Source organism: Triturus cristatus, chromosome 2_1 (genome assembly GCF_964204655.1).
Source record: "Triturus cristatus chromosome 2_1, aTriCri1.1, whole genome shotgun sequence".
NCBI lineage: Eukaryota > Metazoa > Chordata > Amphibia > Caudata > Salamandridae > Triturus > Triturus cristatus.
Window position 1 is genome coordinate 508,028,511 of NC_140581.1, and position 23,457 is coordinate 508,051,967.

Here is a 23,457-nt window from a genome sequence, read left to right on the forward strand (position 1 = left end):
CTTCTTTTTATTACTATCACCACCACGCCTGCCTCACCACTTTTCATTTGCAGCAGCCGCTACTAATCAAATCCTGAATTAAAACACATTTCTATCGTCCTCTCTCTCTGAAAACCGGAACATGTACTAAATTCACTGAAATCGGTTTAGACAAAATGGTGAAAATCCAGAACTGCCCCCTACAAATCTGGCAGGCCATGCCACCCTATGCAAACCTCTGTGGCCCATTCTGCAGTCCAACAGTGTCACAGGGGTGAAGAACCTGTGCCCCAGGGCACAGTGTGTAAAATGACCCCTGGCCTGTGTTTATACATTTGCACTAACATGGGAATGACTCTGCTGCAGCACTTCTATCATTTTAGGGGTGTGCCCGACATGAGACTGCCTCTTCCCCAACCCTACTGGCCTTTCCAAGGTGCTTCGGGCTTGACATGCAACTGTCATACAGAGTTTAAGTGTCTTCTTTCCATGCGTGAGAACCTCAGCCGGTCAGAGTTTCCCTGTGCATTTTTTACTTGTAGTTCTAATTGTGTATTGGAAACAACAGGACTACAAATCCCAGACTGCAACGGAAAAATCAGACCTGGATGCGGTGCTCACTCATTGAACTAGGAAACACGAGATCTCTGGTGATGTGAAAAATAAACATGTTCCGCTATTCCCACTATGGCTGGTCTTACATTTCTGCATCTTTAGGAAGGGGGGCAAGGTTGTAAGAGGAATCGAAGCAGGACATCCACAGTCTCTTTCACGTAAATCCAGTTAGTGATAACATGAAGATGAAAAAAATACTTTCCTGCTACATTCCCTTAAAGTGTTTATTTTCCTGAACTCACATAGGAAATAGACAGCCGTGACCAATCACTGTCTCCACAGCTCCCCAAAAGGGAAGGCTCTTTAACGTCAGAGACAAAGCTGCCTCGTCATGTCTTTAGCGCGGCGCTGTGCGTGCTGCATGGCACTCTGTGGCGCCAGCTGCTTCTGCACCATCATCTAGCTGCAGTGGGCCAGGCAGGGCTGGTGGGCTCGGTGTGAGCCAGCTGTTGCTAGGGAAACCCGGTGATGTTCCCCTTGAGTAAACACGTATCTTAAAGCCATCTTATTTGGGCAATGGAAATGAAGGACACATTTTTGTCACTTCGCTGTAAAGTCTGGCTCCCCTCTCTCGACGGAAGCCACCCCCTCCCTGACTGAGAAAAGGTCCCTTTTCTCTGTGTGCAAGGTAAGTACACGAGGTCAACGCCTGGAGAGACCAGCCCTTTGCGAGTGTTGTTAAGGCACTATTCGGCTTCAGATAGTGTGCATCCAGACATTGCACTGCCTCGCACGCCGCTCCATAGACGGTGTTGTCACGCTTTCCTGTGGATTGGTAGTTCAGTGGACTAATGTTCAGCAGTGGCCTGTGTTTGAACTCACGGTCACAAGTTCCAATCCTGGCGGAGCCTTTCATCCTTCTGAGATCGATACCATTAAGTTGGGTAACTATAACGGTCTCTTATTCAGCGCCAAGATGCCCACGGATGTACGTGCGCTTTACAAATACACCGATATGTCTCGAGCCCCCAGGCATGGCTGCTAAGTAGCGCTGATTTACAGCTGAGTCACAGGACGGAGTGGTATCAAGAGTGCAGTTTTCTCAAAGGTCAACATTTTCAGGTGGAGAACAGCCCTGCGTCTGCTGCCTCTAACTCAACGCTTTAATCAAGTGCCGAGGGCCCATTAATGCACGCGTGAGCGTTCGGAATGTAAAATACTATCTGTAAATAAATATACGCCGTGATCAATAGAGAATTATGTCGGGATCCCTGACAAGGTGAATGTAGAGAGAGGAAAAGAGAGGGAGCAAGCCAGCGAGGAAATAGAAAAAAAATAACAGCAAGAGAGAAGCAATTAACGAATCCAATCGCTAAGTGCGCCTGTAGACACTGAGGGCATGTCTGGCGTTTCCCTTGCGGGAGTGAGAAGCAAGGCACGATAATTGCTAACAGATGGCGCCTCTGCTCGCTCCCGCAAGGGAAGCTCCAAACGTGCCCGAGTGCCCATAGAGAGCAGTGCAAACATGCACAGCGATGCCAAGAGGTCTCTCTAAGCAGCGCTTGCGCGCTGCGTAGGCGAGACCTAAAAAAGGAAGGGGAGCGGTGTCTCCTGGGGTTTCTGCCCACCACCACCGTAAAAAGACTTGTTGGGGAGAAGGGAGCAATTGCTACTTCACCCACCTTAAAAACAAACTTATGGTCCAGTGAGTAGATGAGTAGATCTTGGATTGGTGATCACCATCCTGCAGCGATCGCCAAGCTGGAAACCAATAGATAAAAGCTCCCTTTTCCAGTCATATTTCTCCCACTGTGATCAATACTTAGGGGCTCAGCTCCGCCCCTAATCACTGAACACGCTAACAATGATAAGAGACAAGTGACTCCTTTTACTACCACTGTATATAGCGATGATGTCAGTATGTCGTGCATGCGGATTGTTATTTACAACAAAATCCCCAGTCTACTGATGAAGCTCTTCCCCTACAGCTCAAAGTAAGGGCTTCCTATGAGTGATTCCTGGCCCACAGTGCAGAGACATTACATCGAAGTTCTTATGTCTTCTACACTGAAAAGGTGGAGTGGAGGCCAGAATGTCACATGCCCGTTTTTAAGAGCTTAGTAAAAGCTATTATTGTATCAAGGCTGAAAATTGATTGTTTCTTTTGAAGGACTTCATTGCCATCTAGTGGTCTGAATAATTATGGCACGTTATCAATGAAAGTCAGAGAAAAATCAAACTCCAATTAATTTAAAACAAGCCTTACACCAAACGGAGTAAAACTGACTAATGGTCAATAGCAAATAAAAGTTCTGACTAGCAAAATTATAACACGACCATCCAATTCCTTCAGTGTGACAATACAGTAGGAAATCCCAACATTAACAGTTTGCTTTCGATTAATAACAAAATATCTTCCATCGTCTACTGCCATATCAATCGTCTGCCAAAACGGACAGCGACCTAAAATATTCAAGGAAGCTCCTCTATGATACAGCTAAAAACAATCTGAAATAGGAGCTTCATTCACGAAAACTTCAGAAATTAATAAAGGAAAATTAAAACGCAAAAATTCCTGCTACACGAACAAGACTCATCCCACTTTCATATACCTCCCACCTAGAAGTCATACAGTATGTGCATATGCAAACACAAGGGAAACCCAATTCCAAAACTTGCAATCTCAAAATAAACATCAAAACTCCAATAAAGACCTGACAAGGCCGAAACCCTGAAAATCGAATTCGGATAAAAACAACGTGATCATCACGTATCCGCAACACTAAAATGCAAGCTAATTTTAGACTAGCAACACTCGAGACTGTGTTTACATACTTCTCCCTCTTAAACTGTCCCAATGTGTGGGTAAGCGTGTCATAGGAACTTACCAAAACTGTAGCCATATGATGACCTAATAGACACCACATTGACTTCACACGGTCAAATATTTGAGGGTTCCTTTTATTGGCACTCTATGGGTAACGTTTTTATCAGAAGTGTGGGAACATTGGTTGATAGGAGTTTGGTAGACCCCAGCTGAGTTTGGAATTTTACCTCACAGAATGGTGAAGATCTGTGATTTTAGACAAAGTTAAAAATGTGTTCGGAATTTTGGTTAGAAAACGTAGTTGGATTCTAGCAAGCCACACGACGTTAGCCTCCCCTGGTTGTCTAGTTTTCAGAAATGTCTAGATTTCGTAGACTTCTTGGATGCTGATCCCAGTATACTGCAGCTAAACAAACAGAAGAATTCCAGAGAGAACACAAATATATTTCCACTAGAACGTTTTGCCTGCTGCCTTCTTCATGCTGTACACACTGGTTTGCTCAGTGACTGCTCAGAAGGCACTGTTGAAAGCATCATGAATGAAGATTCCATTTGGTACATAGAATTAATGCAGTCCATAGATCTTTTGAGCTAGTCAATAATAAGGTGGTATTGTTAGTGATGGAAAGATATTAAATGGGGCACCCAGAAATTCCTCTCGAGTTCCACAGAAAAAAAATCTTCAAAATCCTGAAGTATGTTCAGAGAGCATTCACTGTTCGGTCTACATATTTTTTTGGTTTGGGCTTTAGACAGCGCATGCACCGTCTTGAAGAGACATGTAGTATTAACTTTGTGGGCTTCAGCCCGCCCATGGGCTTCTCATTCACTAACTCCATCATAGCTCTCATATTTGTTCTTCCCATTTGTCCAAGGCATGCAGATGTCACACCTCTGCCTGTGACTAGCCCTCCCCAAGAGCATAGACCAATTACTACTATCCATCCTCAGCTCTCATTTTAGCAAAGGTTTTGGGATTTTTTTTTTCTTTGATTTGGAGCTCTTTGGAGGGGCCGCTCGTTTTTGCACATCCTGTGAGCTACATTACTGCGAACAGCGCTACAAATCTTGTTCTTAACTCGTCACAAACCACTGCACCAAAGTTTAATATTCACTTTTTTCTAGGTCGTGCTAAATAGATGTGTCAGTGTATTTCTGTGCAACTCTTGTTGTAATCGAAACATCGAGCATTTACTGTTAATGTGTGGACTGTTCCTCTAATTGGAAATTGTCCCGGTGTCATGTTCTGCGGTGCGCCTTCACTTTTCTAAGCTTTTAGCCCCAAGCCTCAAATCTAGTTACTAGCCAAAGCAGACATCTTAAAGTGACTTCAAAGGCAAACCACTTCTCAAAACAGCAGTGGCAGTATCTTTTATTCTACCTATTGAAGCGCAGTCTGCGTGCCATTTCTTGGCAGGAAGGAACTATTGAAGCAATAACTAAACATAGGAGGCCACAGATGACAGGGAAAGCTATTTTATAGTAGAGTGTGCATTCATTTATTAGAAAATACAACTAATACGGCGTGCTTTTTGAATGTCAGCTTCACAAAAAGGTGTTTTTATGAGGCACAATTAAGAAGCGTAGCACGCCTTTCGCCTCATATCGTACTTGTGTTGTTTACAATAGCTTCCTTAGCTGGGAAAGAGGCAGGCCAGGACTGCATGCACGCTCGTTTACTAGAAATCTCTGCAATAAATCGATAACAAACATAACCAGCCTGTACCAAATCATTTTAACTTGCGGACCCTGTGCTATCATATGTTAGAAATTGGATTTCTGGTTGGCTAGGGTAAGCGCCTAAGCCAGGCAGAAATCCCCACTCTAGTCAGGGCAAGGGAGTTACACACCGAAGATAACCGCTGCTCACCCCCTTGGTAGCTTGCCGTACAGTCAGGCTTATCCCAGAGGCAATGTGTAAAGCGTTTGCGCAACACACTCTCACAGCAGCGACACTAGGCACACTGCAAAAGAAACTCCAAACAAGGTTACATAAAAATAGCCTTTGTATTATGCATAAAACACATTAGTGCGCAATCACATATATACACTGTCACCTGGCACTAGGTATTACTTTACAGGGATAATATACACTACAGGGCCAATTGGGCCACTGTCATAACCATCACATCACAGAATTAGTGAAAACAACCAGTAACTACTGGTAACATTTCACTTAGTGTAAATACCTTAAGCATGAACATCCCAGCATGGCCTAGTATAGCATATTATGCAAAACAATCAGCTGAAGTGCAGTGCATTATCACAACACCCCATGCCTCTCTTAGGCATAAATGTAACTGTACATTATGCCACATACAACATCAGCAAGACTATAAACATGCACAATATGGCATAAACACTGTCAGCAAGACAGTAAACATGTCTGCACAGTATGTCACATATTATACCACATCAGCAAGACAATAAACAGTTCATCATCACTGTACACAAGGGTACTCATCAGCCCATCAACTGATACCTATCTGGCCATAAGGCACTGGTACTAAACCTCACTCTTCGGGCCCCCACGCGCTGTATAAAACATGCTGGTCCAGGACTTACATAAATCGTAAGCACCTGGCAAAAAAAAAAACTTGTGCATCACACCACAATTCCAGGGCTGGGCAAAAATAATTAATCAGCCTATTTCCAACATCCCTACACTGGCCAAACTCCTGGAAAAATGTGTACTCCTCCAACTGACAAAGCATATCGACCATTTTGACCTGCTTAATACATTTCAATCAGGCTTCCGTGCAGGTCACAGTACAGAATCAGCCATGACACATATAATTGATGACGCGTTACAAATCCTGGATCAGAATAGATCATGCCTGCTCATCTTGCTGGACCTATCCTCAGCTTTTGATACGGTCAAACACGAGAATCTATAGGACCTGCTGAAGCACAGAATGGGTCTATCAGGTTCAGTGTTAAACTGGTTCACCTCATTTCTCCATAATCGAACACAACAATTCAGGGTCAACAACTCCATGTCTAAACCCGTCCCAGTAACATTAGGAGTACCGCAAGGGTCTGCTCTATCCCCGACTTGGTTCAACCTTTTCATGGAACCCCTCACGGAAATTCTTCAAGCCTCTAACATGCAATATCACATGTACGCTGACGACACTCAATTATACCTCAATATCCACACCCTAGACGATATCAAACTGCTCAACACAACGCTTGGGAATACCCAGTTATGGCTGGCAAAAAAACATCTCAAACTAAATGCCTTAAAAACCGAGTTCCTGCTTATAGCTCCACCCGCCCAAGTCCCTTTAATGCAAGAGTGGTTAAAACACCTTACGGCACTCAACATCCAACCAATCATCGTTGACTCCGCGAAATCTCTGGGAATAACTCGACTGTAACCTCAGTATGCAAAAACATGAGCAACGCTACTAAGGGAGGCCAACTACCAGATAAACACACTGAGGAAGCTGAAACCCTTCCTGCCTACCAATGACTTTAAGCAAGCAGTTCAAGCACTTGTCATCCCCAGAGTCGAGTATGGTAGTGTCTCTCTCTGCGGCCTACCCAAGGCAACCACAGCACCATTAAGAGCCACAATCAATGCTGTAGCGAGACTCATCACTGGTTCTAAAAGAAATGCACACATCACACCGGACCTCAAATCCCTGAATTGGCTACCCCTGGAATCCCGAATTCACTTGAAGATAGCGTGTATGACGCATAAAACCATACTCCACGAAACACCCAGATACCTATTACAGAAGTTAATCTCCGGAGGGCTCAGATCCTCTAGAAGTGTGGAAAACCTAATTCTAAAACCACAGAGATTCAACAAGAAAAAAACATACAACCGTACTTTCTCAGGGATGGCACCAAGAATTTGGAATGCTCTACCACCTGAAACCAGACTGAACACCTCTATTGCATCCTTCAACAAGCATTGGCATAGCCAATAGGTCTCGCTTTTGGGACCTTATAAGTATTTAGTTATGCAGCACAATATCCTTGGTGCAACAACATCAACTGTTGCATTGCTAAACACTTATATGGTCCCAAAGGCGAGACCTATTGGCTATGCCAATGCTTGTTTTTAAAGTGCATAACACACTGTGAACCCCTTTCCTAATGTCATTAGGCTTATAAAAACTAGGCTAAGGGGCTATGTCTGGAAATTCACCAATGTCGTTGATCTGTAACTAAGAGAGCAAAATGAAGACAACGCTGACTTGCATACAGTGTAAGATGCTTGCATTGGGTTTGGAAATTTCTCATGACGATTAATGCTCACACCGTCTTAATTTTTTTGAACTCAGACCTACATTAACAGTGAACAATAAATGGGAAAGAGCAACCTCACAACCTCCTGCCCCGGTTAAAGTCAAGGACATCAGTAAACTTTACATAAAGGATAATGGGAAAATGTGCAAGATCGAGACAGAAATTCCAAAAGTCCATTTAAAAATGGCTTGAGCTGTAACATAATACAGGTTTTTGCCACTAGACCATACAGTGCAATGGGTTAAACAAGGGCAGTGCTATCCAATTGAAACCATTCGCTACTGGTGAAGTGGAATTTTCACAGCGCTCTTCAACATGCCACAATGAGCTTGTCATGATCCACCGGAATTAAAGCAGCGCCTTAGTAACCAAGCTTCTACTCTCATAACAATTTGGTACTATCCTAACATATCACTTTTAGGTTGCCCTCCTAGTAACCAACGTTTGAAGCGCAATGACACCACTGGTGCGATATGTAGCGCTACACACAAAAACAACAAGGGTCATTGTGCTGTGCGCAACCAAAAGCCGAGTCTGTGAATGTCTGCATAAGGGGCCTGCAGTGAATTCCGACAGCGTCCTCCGGCTCTAAGACACCCCTTGTTACCCCGGTACATTCACAAGTGTTGGGACAATTGTGAGAAGAGGGATATTTTCGTGTTAATAATGTAACCCGCTGCAGCGTGGGCTCACAGACATCCCTCGTGAGGCGCAAGCTGCCTGTTCAGCTGAAGAACCGCATCAGCGCCAAACAAGGGTTGACATGGGACTACCATGTACAGCTGCTGGTATAAAAGGGTCTTTTCACCAGCTGCGTTTCCCAACTGTGTGCAACAGAGATTCAGTAAACAGCACTGAGAGGACTTGTGTGTAGTAGGCGCGCTAACTGCTGCTCTGAAGTTCCATTCACTTCGAATCGCACTTTCCATGTTTACGTTTGCGTTATTCTTTTTAGTGTGGAGAGCTCTGATAGATATCACAGATATTGTTTCAGCGAAACGCAGTTATAAATTCAGATAGATGCACATCACATCCACAGGACATAGTGGACTGGCCGTGCAAGCCATAAGATGTACTTTCATTTGTATAATCTGCAAAAAATAAGCATGTCAGTGGCATGCATGATGGCCAGCATTGAACTGTGCTCCACAATCACTTGGAAGGGGAGGGACAGATGTTTCACCTTGAGCCCCCCTCCCCCACTCTCCTCAACTCACAGGCGCCATGCGCCCTTTCCGAAACGAGGTGTGAACTGCGTCAGTGAAAGCCCGACCCTTGGCAGCCAGTGCACAGACAATGGCCAGGAAGGGGGCCAATTAATGGCCCGCAGGGGGGCACTGTGCCTGCAGCAGAGAATAAAGGTCACGAGTGAATAAAGGTCACTGCAGGGGTTGCAACAGGCCTTCACACCTTGAACAATACACCGACACACCCACTTAAACTATTAATACACTGTAAGGGACGAAGGCCTGTAAATGTAGCCTGCCTAGCTGTCCCTGCAAGTGTAGTTCATTTATTTGCACTAGTGAGATTATGCATTTGTGTCTGATGGAACAGTTGCACTGAACATGTCAAGGGCAGTTTCTCAGCACTTGTTTGTGAAAGGAAGCCCAACAAGCATTGGCTGCGCAAAACGCGATGGGGGGGGGCGGGGAGAATGAACAAGCATTGGACGCGCGAGACGCGATGGTGGGGGGGTGGGGGAGAGAAGCGGGAGTTCTGATGAAAACGTGTGAAATAGCAGTAGGGGAGGGGGCGGAGAGGGGCGGAGAGGGGCTACGAGGAAGAGCGACGTAAAGCCATATGGCTACTTTGCACGCGTGCACGCCTCGTGCACTGTAGCTCTATGCCAGGGGAAGCACTTTAAAAACCCATTTACAAAATGTCTCAAAGAGACAGCTTTCGCTGTCTAAGCGAGACCTAAAAAGGAAGTAAAATAAATTCTCATGGCTAAATTCACTTGAGTACTGACCATTGATGGCTTGTGATCTGCTATAGTGTTACCATTACCCAGACTACGACAAGGGTCCAGCGAAGGTTTGGACACCCCATCTTATTGTTTCCTTGACTCAAGGGGATAGAGGCCCGCAGTACCTGATCACTTTGTTTTTGCATTATGTTTTTCTGTATAGATGTTACAATTTCCCTTTGATTTATGTATAAAAACTCTATTTGACTGTTAAGCGCTCTGATACCCGCAAGGGTCTTGCTCGCGCTCTATAAAACCTTTCAAATAAAACAAGTAGGCCCCAGACTTTAGGCAGCTAGGCCAACCAGTCGTATTGCCTACTGGGCTTCTCCTTACCCCAGTCCATAATGAGGGGACCTACGTTGTGGTTTCCTTTCCCTCGTGATGCCAGCCAGGGAACATGCCCCCAAACAGTAGTGTACCATCTGCACACCAAATGCGGGGGTGGGGTGGACACACCTGGTCTCTGCCTCCTCCAAGCAGATCAGCATGCAGCTGCCCACGACCATGCGGTGCAGCTACCAAAAATGCCAGCAATGCCCAAATGGGCAGATCAAGGGTCTTCCTCTCTGGCTTCTTAAACTGCATCTCCCGCAAACACAAGGTGCGGCTGCACGTCAAGCAAAATTTGAAGAATGAACAGTCGGGCCCGGAGCGAAACCTCCGTCGGCCCAGCCCACATCCAGGCTAAACGTTCGCCTGACTTCTGGATTCGATCCCTCGCGCTCCTGGAGGTGGGCGGAGCAACCTCTCCTCAGTCTGGGGTCGCGTCCGGAGATACGATGCTGCCCCGTCCCTGCAAGCTTTGACTTCAGGTATGGCTCAGAAGCTGCAGTAGTAGTAGGTTGACGGGCAAGCTCCTCCCACCTGCCTCACGTTTTGAGGCTGCTCTCCCCGATTGGGACGGCCTGGCAGCTCCTCACTAACCTGGCCCTTTCGATCGCGGCTTCGGATGGCGTGCTTCCTTGCAGCAGAGACTAAATTCCAGGGCAACATCTCGCTTTGTTGCCACCGTCCCGGCCCACCGCAGGCAGGAGAAAAGCACCAATCAGGCGCTGAACATACCACGCAAGACCTGCACCCTCAGCATGAACCCAGCACTCGCCCTGCGCTGGGTGGCCACAACTTGGCGGAGAATGCCCTCACTCCTCACTCTGTTCACGCTGCTTGCCGGACTCACTGAAGCAAGAGTCTCACGGCAGAGCTGCTCAAGAACTCTGTCACTAGGAATCTCCAAATAGCGAGGGTCAATGGAAGTCCCTGAAGGAAGCATAGTACCCAGGATGCAGTCTTGTTGTCCTAGAGACTTCAGAGACAGGAGGCCAGCACACATAGGGCCCAGTAAATGTGACGGTTACTCCTGGCAGTCCGGCAGCCTGCCGGCGACAAGCCCTCAAGTAAGCACAAAGCAGGGGGCGCTAGAGGGCGCGCAACAAAATAGCTGCACTCTAGTGAGGCTCTGCCCGGCTGAGCCACGATCCGACCAATATCTGCCTGATAACCTTGCAATCCGGTGGCACAGAGGGGTGCATCTGACGAGTGAAGTGCTCCTGCTTCAACTGGTGCCCTTGGTGCTGCCCACAACCGTGATGGCGGCGCCCGGAGGACCCCGAGACCTGCCGCCTTCGCCGGATCATCGTGCCCTCCTGGTTCTGCGAGAGTTCGTGTGCCACCAGGGATCGGACTGGGGAGGACAGCGCTTCACCCCTGAGAAAGTCGCGCCTGCTGGAGGAGCTGCTCCGGGCCTTGTGAAGCCGTGTGAGGAGAAGAGGGAGCGGCGATCCCTGGTACCTGTGGCGGCTGCGGTGGAGAGGGGCCCCTGTGTCCCCGGAGCCAGAGGTGGCGAGTGCGGCGCGACCTGGCGCAGGTCCGTGCCTCGGCCTACAAGCCGCTGTAAGGTGCCGGGGAGCACGGGTGGCTTAGGACTTAACTGCATGCGGCAGCGGGCTTCCGCACATCGGGAATGGACACTGCCTTTTACCCTGAAGGTGTCCCGCCCGAAGGTACCCCTCTGGCAGCGATTGCATCAGATCGGTGAAGACTGCTCGATGCCTGGGGCTTGTCCATTCCTCAGGGAGGCTTCCAGTGACCTACTTGCCACTACTTTCTACGTTAGAGAGTATGCGCCTTCCTGTGCAACCTGTAACTGGGCCCCTTTTGGCGCACTAACGGCTACTTTGCTGGGGGGGGGGGGGGGGATTGCTACGACTATGCTGGGCCGCCAGCCCCTGGGGTCGGTGTTACCTGTACACTTTGTTGGCCACTCACCTCCCAAGACGGAGCCTCCAATCTACCGAGGGTGCGATGGCGGCTGTCAATCATCAACTAGACCACATGTTCTCGCAGCTTTAAAAACAGAATGCACGTATGGGGGAAGTTGAGCAGCGGGTCTCTGCGGCGGAGGACGGCCTGAGCGTTATCGCCGGGAAAACTCTCAATATGAAAAAAGTCCTGTCCGTCATTCAAGTTAAGAATGAGGATTTGGAGGCACGCTCCAGGCGTAACAATATCCGCATCATTGGGCTGCCGGAGTCCACCAATGTGGGCAAAATGGAGACCTTCATTGAAACATTGATCACAGACCTTTTTGGTACAAAGCAGCTGTCTCCCATGTTCATTGTAGAGCAGGCGCATCGCTCGCTGGCTGCTAGACTGGTCCCGGGAGCTCCCCCTCGTCCCATTATTGCGAGAGTATTGAACTACAGGGACCGCGATGTAATCTTACGCCTGGCACAAGAGAGAGGCACCATTGAACACCAAGGCAATAAACTCTCATTCTTTCCGGACTTTACCGTCGCTGTCCAGGCTGCGAGAAGGGAATTTGGAGATGTCAAAAAATGTCTTCCGTCCGAAGGGGTCCCGTACACCATCCTCTACCCTGCCCGCCTGAAGACAGGCCCGGACAGTGACTCTCACATCTTTAACCACTCCAAAGCAGCCCTAGAACATGTCAAACGCCTCAAGCCTAGACGACGTGAATCCCGTACGCCGTCAGATGCAGAGGAACCGTAGGCCCACAGGGAGCACTTGCAGAACGATCATATTGTCCGGATTGCTCCACAGTTGCCTGTGGTTTTACATTAGCTCAGGGAAGCAAGCAAGAGATTATTACCTACTGGCGGTCGCCAGTAGGTAGTTATAGTTAGGACCCCTTTTCCATAGGAAATCCGCAACATTCTATTTTGAATAACTTTGGCGCCGGTCGATGAATCCTCGCGAATTTCTCAAAATAGGTGGGGCGCTACGCTCCGCTCCTACCCTGAAAGTCTCGGGGGGATTCGTCAAGCGGGGGCTGAGATAAAAGGGGGGTCCCAAAACGCGTTTTTCCCATGCATTTTTCCATAGGACCTTTAGACAGAGACACAGCCCGAACGGCTGAACAGAATTACTAGAAATTTGGCAGAGAGGTAGTCCCTAGGTCAAGGAAGTGCCTTTTGTAGGTTTGGTGTAAATCTGTTCAGTAGATTCTGAGAAAATAGCCTTTAAATCAATATATATATCTGAGCCCGCTTACGGTACGCTTACCGTACGCTTACCGTACGCGTACGGTGGCGTGCGCGAGCGCGATTCTGATTGGCTCTTAGATCTTAGTAAACATTCGAATCGGTCGAAACCAGGAAGCGGCGTCCGCCATTTTGTCTCTCGCACTGAGTGTTATTTATCAAACATGATGCCCAAAAACATGTTACGGGGCTGTTTTGACAACTCCCTCCCACACAGTCATGTTGAGGGAGTCCCCAAACATCCCCCAAGAGCAAAAACGATTATATTTTTTTTTCGGCAATTTCGCTGAGTACGCTTACCGTACGCTTACCGTAAGCGTACGGTAATGAAATAGAAATAAAAAAAACACTATCCACATTTACCCCACCCCCTGTGCTTTTGGTGGCCGCAGGGCACCAAATGTACAGGGCTTATCGTTTCCAAAAACACTATCAACACTTAGCCCACCCCCTGTGCTTTTGGTGGCCGAAGGCCACCAAATGTACAGGGCTTATTAAAGTTGATAAAAACCGTGCACGGAACGAACTGCGTTAAGTGGGCGCGCACGCCTCGAATGGCGTAAAGTAACTTAGCAGTTAAAAAAACCGTACAAATTCACTGAAAAAACCATAGGTTTCACACACGTTATAGTTAGGAATTAGCATTTAAAAAACCTTGCAAATTCACTGAAAAAACCATAGGTTTCACACATGTTATAGTTAGCGGAAATTTTACTGATAAAAAACCAATGAAATTGCCCCGTTATAGTTAGTGCTGGCAACTATAACTCACGCGACCGCAATCTTCTGCTGATGACATATGTGTCTTTATAAAAAAAAATATTTGTAATATATGTATAGCTAAAAATGTATGGAAGAAGACATGGGCAAATAAGTGTCTAAATACAGTATTAGCATCAGCAGAGGATTGCGGTCGCGTGAGTTATAGTTGCCAGCACTAACTATAACGGGGCAATTTCATTGGTTTTTTATCAGTAAAATTTCCGCTAACTATAACATGTGTGAAACCTATGGTTTTTTCAGTGAATATATATATATATATATATATATATATATATATATATATATATATATATATATATATATATATATATATATATATATATATATATATATATCTTCCCACACATGTGGATTCAGTTGGGGTCAAATTGTTATTGTTATTGTTATTTTGGATTTATATCGCGCCCAATCACCTACAGGTCTCTAGGCGCGCGGAAATCGATGGTAACAGACAAATGTGTTATACATGCTTTCTTATTATGTGTAGGTTCCATGGTGTCGTCTTTCGCAGGCACAGTTATAGTATCCCGCTCAGCCACCTCCTGCTAGATGGGAGGATAGTTGCACTCTAACGCCCTTGTATGGGTATACCCCAACTAAGGTTTGCATCACTGTTGGCTGGTTGGGGAGTGGTGGGGGTGGGTTGGGATGGCTTTGGCACGTTGGGGATGCTGAAGTGAGAGGGGGGATGGGGGTTGCGAGAGGGGGGATGGGGGTTGCGAGAGGGGGGATGGGGGTTGAGAGAGGGGGGGGGGGGAATACCCTCTGGCACTGTATGTTTTGTGTTTTTTGCACTCTATTTTTCCTTTCACCACAATAGCACACGCATGTCTCTACTATACCTTAATGCTCAGCCACTTCGCAATCCACTGACCAGATGAGTGGAAACATACGCCTCTTAACCTGGAATGTCCGTGGCCTCAATTCTCCCAAAAAGATCAGGGCAGTATTTGCTTATTTAGGCAGAATGAACGTCCAGATTGCTTTCCTGCAGGACACTCTTCTTTTGAAATTGTCGGAAAAGAATGTGGGGGTCAGATGGGCTGGGTTGTGCGTAGCCTCATCCTACTCTAGTTATGCACACGGAGTGTTCATTTTGATCCAGAAAGGGATACCATTTCAGGTCACACGTACTGAGATAGATGTGGGCCGAGTGCCGCTGGTGCATGGCCTGCTGGGTGGGACGAGTGTTCATTTTGTGAATGTGTTTGGACCAAATGTTGACAATCCGGCATTTTTCGCTGATGTCTGGCGCCGCATCTCAGGGTTTCCTGACGCGGAGATCATATGGGGAGGAGATTTTGATGTTTGTTTAGATATGGATGTTGACCGGATGGGTAGTGACTGGGCACGGCCTAAACAAACTGTGGAGACATTACTTGGCTTGATTGATGCAGGATGCCTGAGGGATGTCTGGCGTCAGCAGCACCCGGGGTTGCAGGAGAGTACATTAGTTTCGTCTGTCCATGGGACTTGGTCCCGTCTGGACTTCTGGCTGGCCACAGAAGCTACATCTACCTGGGCGGTTGAGGTGCGTCATTTAGCTCGGACACCATCGGACCCCTCTCCAGTGCTCTTGGATCTACAAGTCCCAGCGTGCGAGAGGCCGCCGTTCCAGTGGCAACTGCAACAGTCTTCACTGACGGACTTGGTCTTCAAGGCCACGGTTGGGGAGGCTATTTGCAATGTCTTTCAGGACAATGCTGGCTCAGTCGATCGCGCCAGTACCATGTGGGAGGCATACAAGATCCCTATAAGAGGGGTCCGCATTGGGGCGCAGGCTGGAGTACTACGGGACTTGAGACGCAGGATTCACAAACTGGCAAATAATATTTCCGACTTAGAAAGAGCCTATGAAGCGAACCAGTTACCCGAAACATTGTTCAAGATTTCGAGAGTTGGTTACGGAGCACAATGAAACTGCTGACCAATAGATGGTACATAGATCCAGACGTACAAAGGCCCGATATTATGGTGAGGGAGGTCGACCTAGCCGCTCCCTTGCTCAGAAGTTGGCTGCGCCACGGAGCCAAGAGTATATTACGGAGATGCTAGATGAGGCAGGGGAAGCTCACTATGGTACAGCAGCCATCAGCGAGCCCATACTCTACTACTATACGGCCCTTTATAGCAATATATAGGACATCGGGAATATCTTACTAAACCGTTTGATGAGGAAGATGTAAAAATCGCTATTATGTCCCTCCCCACTTTTAAAGCAGCGGGCCTCGATGGCCTTCAGAGTGAGTTTTATAAGGCCTTTGCGGAAGACCTGGCCCCCAGACTCCTTGAAGTTTACGCGGAAGCATACGACACCAGGAGTCTTCCGCCTTCGTTATGGGAGGCACTCTTATTGATGCTTATGAAACCCGATAAGGTGTCCAACCGCTGCGACTCCTACAGACCACTCTCCATGATGAACATCAACACCAAGAAATTGGAAAAATGATAGCCCTCCGTCTTCAGCCTCTGATCCCCTTGCTGGTGCTCCTCGATCAGTCCGGATTTGTGCCTGCGAGATCCATCGCGCACAACGTGTGTACCCTCTTTGCCACTCTTCACTATTTCGACTCTAATTTCCAGGCCGTGGCGGTGCTCCTTGACGCTACCAAAGCGTTCGACTCCCTCTCTTGGGAGTATATGTTTACTGTTCTCACAAGGATGGGTTCCCCCAGTTCTTTTTGCAATGGATCAGGGTCCTGTACACCGAACCTGCTGCCAGAGTTCATGTAAATGGCTGGGTGTCCTTGGCGTTTCCCATAGGCAGAGGCACGAGGCAGGGATGCCCCCTGTCGCCAATGCTATTTGCATTGGCGCCGCTAGCCTGCAAGCTGCGTCAACTACATGCCTCAGCGGCACTGCGCTTCCGACAACAGCCACTTGTCTCGCTTTATGCGGATGACATGTTATATGTCCACGAACCCGCAACATACCTCCCAGAACTGCTACGAGAATACGTCAAGTTTGAAGACTTCTCTGGCTTAGGGATAAACTGGGCCAAGTCGACAGTATTCCCCTTGACGGCGGGTACCTGCGAGGACTTTCCCCTGTCCTAGACTCAAGACCCAGTTAAGTGCCTAGGGATCTGGTTGCACAGAGACCCCGGCTCAAGTAATCTCAATGAATTACGGACGCACCATTACACAAGTCACTGAAAAGGAGGAGAGGTGGGCTCGCCTGCCGCTCTCACTTGCGGACCGTATAGCTGTGATCAAAATGGTTATATTGCCAAAATTATTATATTTATTTGTGAATATTCCTATCCGCCAGAATCTCTCTGCATTAAAGGCATTACAGACAGCCCTATTGTCATTCGTTTGGTGGGGAGGGGGGCAAAAAAACCTCGCTGCAGCTGGGACATCTTAGTACAACCTTTTGAGCGTGGCCTCTACGATGCCAGCACACTCCACGCTCTCAACCCCAGACAGACCCACACCTACTTCAAGGTTGCCCCGAAACACACACACGGCTCCTTGACCTGCCGGAACTGCAGGTACACCAGCCTCAGACCCGACGAACCACCCGCCAAGAAAGACCTCAACCACCTCCGATGCATCCTACTGAACACCCGCTCCGCACGCAAAACGTGCCGTCGAGCTCTGGGGACCTGCTCAACACAACATCCCCGGACGTCACCTTCCTGACAGAGACGTGGATGAACGACTCCTCCGCACCCGACATCGCCATAGCCATCCCAGACGGCTACAAGATCACCCGCAGAGACTGCACCAACAGAGTCGGAGGAGGAATTGCCATCATCCACAAGAGCAGCATCAGGGTCTCGACTAGCACTGAGGACACTCTCAGCACCACCGAACACATGCATTTCTAGATCCACAGAGACCCCAACTCCACCCTCAGAGGCACACTTGTCTACAGACCCCCCCACACCCCGCCCCCAGATCAGCGACTCCATCGCCGACTTCATCAGCACTCCCTGACCTCCACCGACTACATCCTCTTCAGAGACCTGAACTTTCACCTTGAGAACAACGACGACAGCAACTCCACAACCCTGATCGATAACCTCGCCAACCTTGGACTGAGACAACTCGTCACAATGCCCACCCACGCCACACGCTCGACCCAGTCTTCTCCTCTAGCCGCACGTCACCTTCAACCACACCACTGACCTCCTCTGGACCGACCAACGCTGCGTCCACTTCACCTTCCAGAAACCCACCACACACCACCGCACCCAACAGATCCCCCCCGCCGCTGCTTGAGCAAAATCTTCGAAGACCAACTACATGCAAATCTTGCTCTCAACCCACCCACCATACCCTCCAACACCGACGACGCTGCCCACAGCCTGAGACGCTGGATCGAGGACTGCGCCAACACCCTCGACCCGCTGAAGAAACCCCCCCCACAGAGACACCAGGAAAAGAGGGCCAGCTAGGTCACCCCAGAACTCCTAGCCTCCAAGCAAGATTGCCGGAAACTAGAGAAGAAATGGCACATTGAACAGACCCCAGACAGCAACGCAGCACACAATGACGCCATCCGCAACCACCACCACCTCATCAGGGCTGCCAAGAGGAACTCCTTCAAAGACCGACTTGACAACAACGCACACGATAGCAAGGAGCTTTTCAACATCGTGAAGGAACTCTCTAACCCCAGCTCCAACACCAATGACATACCGCCGTCGCAAGCCCTGTGCAACTCCCTCACCACTTTCTTCCACCGAAAGATAGCAGACATCCACGACAGCTTCAACACCTAGACAGCCCCAACAGACAGCAACACAGCAGACTCTTCGCACATCGACCACGACCCCCTGCTAGCTTGGGCCAGCGTGAGCACCGATGACACCATCAAGACCACGAGTACAATCCACTCCGGCTCTCCGTCAGACCAATTCTGGCACCACGTTTTCAACAAAGCAAGCAGCTCCATCGCACCCCACCTGCGCAACGTCATCAACCTCTCCCTCGAGACCGCGCCCTTCCCAGAGAGCTGGAAACACGCGGAAATCTACACCCTACTCAAAAAACCCAAGGCAGATCCAAGAGACCTCAAGAACTTCCGGCCCATCTCTCTGAACTAGAAAAGGGTTTGATAAACGGTACTTGAAAGGAATCTCGCATGTGCGATACCTACATATGGGGGTGGATAATATACCATTTGAACAATTACAAAAATCTTATGAACTGGCCCATACTGAGTTTTTCCATTATCTACAGATCCAACATGTCATACGGGCAGTGGTACCCCGGGGGGTGACCCTACCTGAATCATCACCATTAGAATGCAGGCTCCTAGTAGAACACTTAACCCATAGGACGATTTTACTCCCATATCAGAAACTCATTAACAACCTCCCTGACACTCTTATATCCTTGAGGGACCATTGGGGACATGACATCAAAGACCTAAAAGAAGACTGGCTGGAAGCCCTGGCTTCCCCAAGAGAAGTGGCCATTAGAGCCCACTTCAGATTGGTCCACCTTAAAATTCTTGACAGAGCCTACATCTCCTGTAACACGTTGGTAAAAATGGGTAGAAAGGCAGACACACTATGTCACAGAGGTTGTGGTGAGGAGGGGTCGTTCTACCCGATCCTGTGGGCTTGTCCAAGAAACCACAACTACTAGGATGCTGTAGTGTCCTGCATATCGGGGATAGCGGGAAAGGCGCAAAAACTCTCCCCCAAAAGGTATATCCTTAATGTTTGGGAAGATATGGTTCTGGGACGAGCAGACCAAACCTGGACCACCTTAGGTCTAATGGTAGCAAAACGTACCATAGCCCGCCATTGGGGGTCTGAAGCCTCACAGGCCCTCCAGGACTGGAACATGGACTGGTGTTTGGTGGCAGGAAAAATCAGTTTATGTGAACAGAGGGTATCCAAGGAAATTGGGGAAAATATGGGACAAATGGAATGCCGGAGGGACAGCACAACCCCAAACTAACCCAAATACTAATTAAAAATTGTAACAGATCAGATGAAGGCGAATAGGTTTCCCAATAGCTCCTGGTGGGAGGGGGTGAACCTAAAATATACTGCAATGCTCAATTGTCGTGCGTTTCAGAAGTGTAATGTGATGCTTGTCTTACTGCTCTGTCTTAATAAAAAGATACTTTTTTTTTTCTTTTTTTAAGAATGCCGCAAAAGTGGCTACAACATGCTAAAGATTTTATTTGAATGTTTGTTGCAGGAGGATTTGCCTTATTGCCCGATGTTTTTCACACTGCAATTGGTAAAAATATATAAATTTTTTTAATTCACAAAAAAAATTGCAATTGGCCGATTGCTTACATCCTAAATTTTATAGTTTGGATTTTAATATGGAAGAAACCAATGAATCTTGAAACTAGTCCGCATCTCAAGTACACCTCATAAGACTTTAGCTCAAAACTACAAAACCATTAGTGCCACACCACATCAAACCGCCCATACAAAAGTCCATTTGACACCTTGAAAGTTCACCACCACCAATACCCTCCTTTCCAAATGTTCCATGTCGGCACACAACAGTTGATTCTGTTAAGGCTAATTAAAACAGACATACCGCTACTTAATTTCTAAAGTCCCTGATTTGCATCAGGACCGTAAGTGTGCTGGTTCTCTCCAGCTGAACCGGAGCAAGGCAGAGGTAATCTGGTTTGAGTGATGGCAAAGGAAGTTTATACGCCACTATTCATATCCTCTGGATAGGAACAAAATCTGTGATCCTGGATACAAAGAGGTTCCTGGCCCTCAGATAAAGGCTATAGTTATGATACGTTTTTTCCAGTTTTCTAAATTATGGGTTGGTATCCTGCCACTGTTATCCTGTGATTATTACGCTGGGTTTCCGCGTACTGGCATAAAAGCTTGCCTTACTGACTAACTCTTTATATGCTTATGGTCTAACAACAACTACACAGTTTACAGTTAGCCAAGAGTATGGTTAGTGGAGGGGTTCATGCACAAGAAACCATATTACTGAAGCCAGGAGATCCCTTACCTAGTTACAGGTCAAAGGTAGGATTTCTTTTGAAATCCGTTTCTTGCCTTTAAATGCTGGCATACAAGGATGTCTTCTAACCTTCTCTTACTTCCATTCTCCTTCTTCCTCCAAGCATTGCATTTAGGGCATGAGTTAAAGTTTACATAACTGGTGTGAGAGCTATGGTTTGCTAAACTAACTATAGTTCAAATGCCTTTATTAATTTTGAGCAAAACCAAAGGGGATGATGGACGGAGTGTTGAACATTGCAAGCACTCAACCCCCAGTCAACTGATCTGGGTTTAATCCATCATCATTCTTTAGCTCACTCCGCCACCCCAGTTCAGACATGGCCATATGCAAATCAGTCTGACCCTGTGCCTCATGGGAACAGTCCAGCCCGAATTACCAAGCCATGTCTTCCCTGGACCGGAAAGAAGCATCCTGGGACCAGTTTCGGGTTCATAACCCTCATCAGCCAGGCTTTCTTGAATCCAGTGGCAAAGTGAGCAAGGGACCCACGTCTGGGCATACCCTGCCAACTTAGGGCGAACAAAGCAAAACAAAAGGGGATGATGAACGGAGTGTTGAACATTGCAAACTGGAATGGCATGGTGAGCAAAACAAACGATGGATTTAGGCCCAGATCTCTGTACTGGGGTGAATGTATGACATTGTTCTGCATTCTGTCCATCAATAGTTCTTTTTGCATTTGTCACCCCGAGTGGGACGGGTATGCTCAGACGCGAGTCCCGTGCTCTCCATGCCACTGGAATCAAGCTATCCTGGATGAAGAGGGGTGAAACCCTGCAACCAGTCCTAGGATGCTTGTTTCCAGTCCAAGGAGGACCTGGCCTGGCAGTTCGGGCTGGACTGTTCTCATTAGGCACAGGGTCAAGACTGATTTGCATATGGCTGGGTCCAAACTGGAATGGCATGGTGAGCAAAAAAACGATGGATTTTGGCCCAGATCGCTGTACTGGGGTGAATGCATGACATTGTTCTACATTCTGTCCAATAGTTCTTTTTGCATTTATTAATTTTGAGGCATAACACATACACGTATCTACAACCAGTGGTCAGTGAGGAAAGTAGAGGACTAGCAACAGTAACTGAGCTCGAAGAGGTGGTGAAAGGGGGAGTTTTGAAGGAGGTGGAAAAATAATGTGAGGGGTGAGAGGGAAGGACAAGGGAGGGAGAGAAATGACCAGGAGGTAATAAATGTTCATCAGAGCAATCCACGATGGGTCAGTGAGTGCAAAAAGCAACGAGGGAGATAGCGAGTCCTTCACTGTTCCTGGGGCTCCACGATAGTCAGTCTAAGCATCCGGAGGTAGTGAGAGCAGGTGAGCTCCTGAAAGTCAAAAGCTAGGAACTTGATGCAGTGGCCCCATATTGTGTCAAATCGGGGTATACTCCTTCCACAGAAGCGAAGATCTTCCTTATCGCCAATGTGTCCCACAGCCCATACAGCCAGTCTGAATGTGTGGGCACAATATCCTTGCCCCAGTTCAATAGGAGAGCTTGACCGGCTGGCCAGTGTAATCGCTTTCCCCTAGGAAGCTTCAGTGGATAGGTTAATGGGTTAGGAAGTCCCAACAAGGTGTAGCTAGGAAAGCGAGGGAAGTCATTGGTGCAGTTCTCCTCAACATCGTCAAGTACCTCCCCTCTCAGTATCTCTGGAGTTTGTGGCAGTGCCAGAGCAGGTGAGTGGGGGTGCCTACTGGCCACAGTGACGCCGGCATAGACCAGTGCAGCCAGCTTTCCAGTGTGTCGCCCTGGCCGGGGTATATTAACAGTAGTGGGCCATTTTCAGCAGAGATTCCTCCCTCTCTTCACTAATGTAGGAGGTGCGGGCTATATGAAGTATGTTGGGCCATTCTCAAATCGTGAAAGTGCGGTCGAGTTCAACCTCCCAACTCTTCTGAGCTGGGGACTTGCTGCTGTCTGTAAGTGAATTCAGAAAAGTGTAAATGTCAAACAGCAGGAGTTTATCATCCGTTTTAGTAATAATTTTTCACATTTAGAAAGTGGTCTACTGGCGTGAGGTTGGATACAAGGGTGTGAGACCCAGTGTTTAACCACTCCACAATGACAATATTCTGTCAGAGAGTCGTAATTAATGGTCCTGGAGCTGCTGGAAGTCCAGTGCCCCAGAGTGATGACACAAATCGCCAATGTGCTTGTAATTGGCTTTTTGGCATTGATGATGGTCTGTCCATATGTGTGCAGGTGGAAATGCCAGGTTTTCTATATGAGGAGTTGTACTGCTCGATTTTCCCGGCCCTATTGTGTTGATGGGTGATTAGGGTGACTTCAGTCTATTACCATTCAAGCCTAAGGGTTAGAGTAGTGAATGAAGTCTATTTACTAGGCACTTCGACATGATCCTGTGTTCTTCCCCATAGATTAGGGCTTGCACACATATCCTAGGGGATAGATTCGTTAGTATTAGGGATAACCTGCCCTGTAGTGAGGGTATTTCATGGAGCCGTGCTGAATTCAGGCCTGGTAGGCCTCAAACGGGAGAGACTCCATCTTTCTTTCTGCTCCGGCAGCTTGAGACGCTTCTAGGTTAAAGGGGATGTTTTAGTTATGAGGTGTTATTCGCTTGGAGAGAACCGGTTCAGACCGGCCCTTATC

At 47.7% G+C, this 23,457-nt stretch overlaps 1 protein-coding gene across 2 annotated transcripts in view; it reads right to left on the minus strand.

The window, feature by feature from the left end:
* The window catches only part of DHFR (dihydrofolate reductase), a 296,698-nt gene that overhangs the window by 233,494 nt on the left and 39,747 nt on the right, over positions 1-23,457 (minus strand). The gene's annotated exons all lie outside the window — the stretch shown is intronic.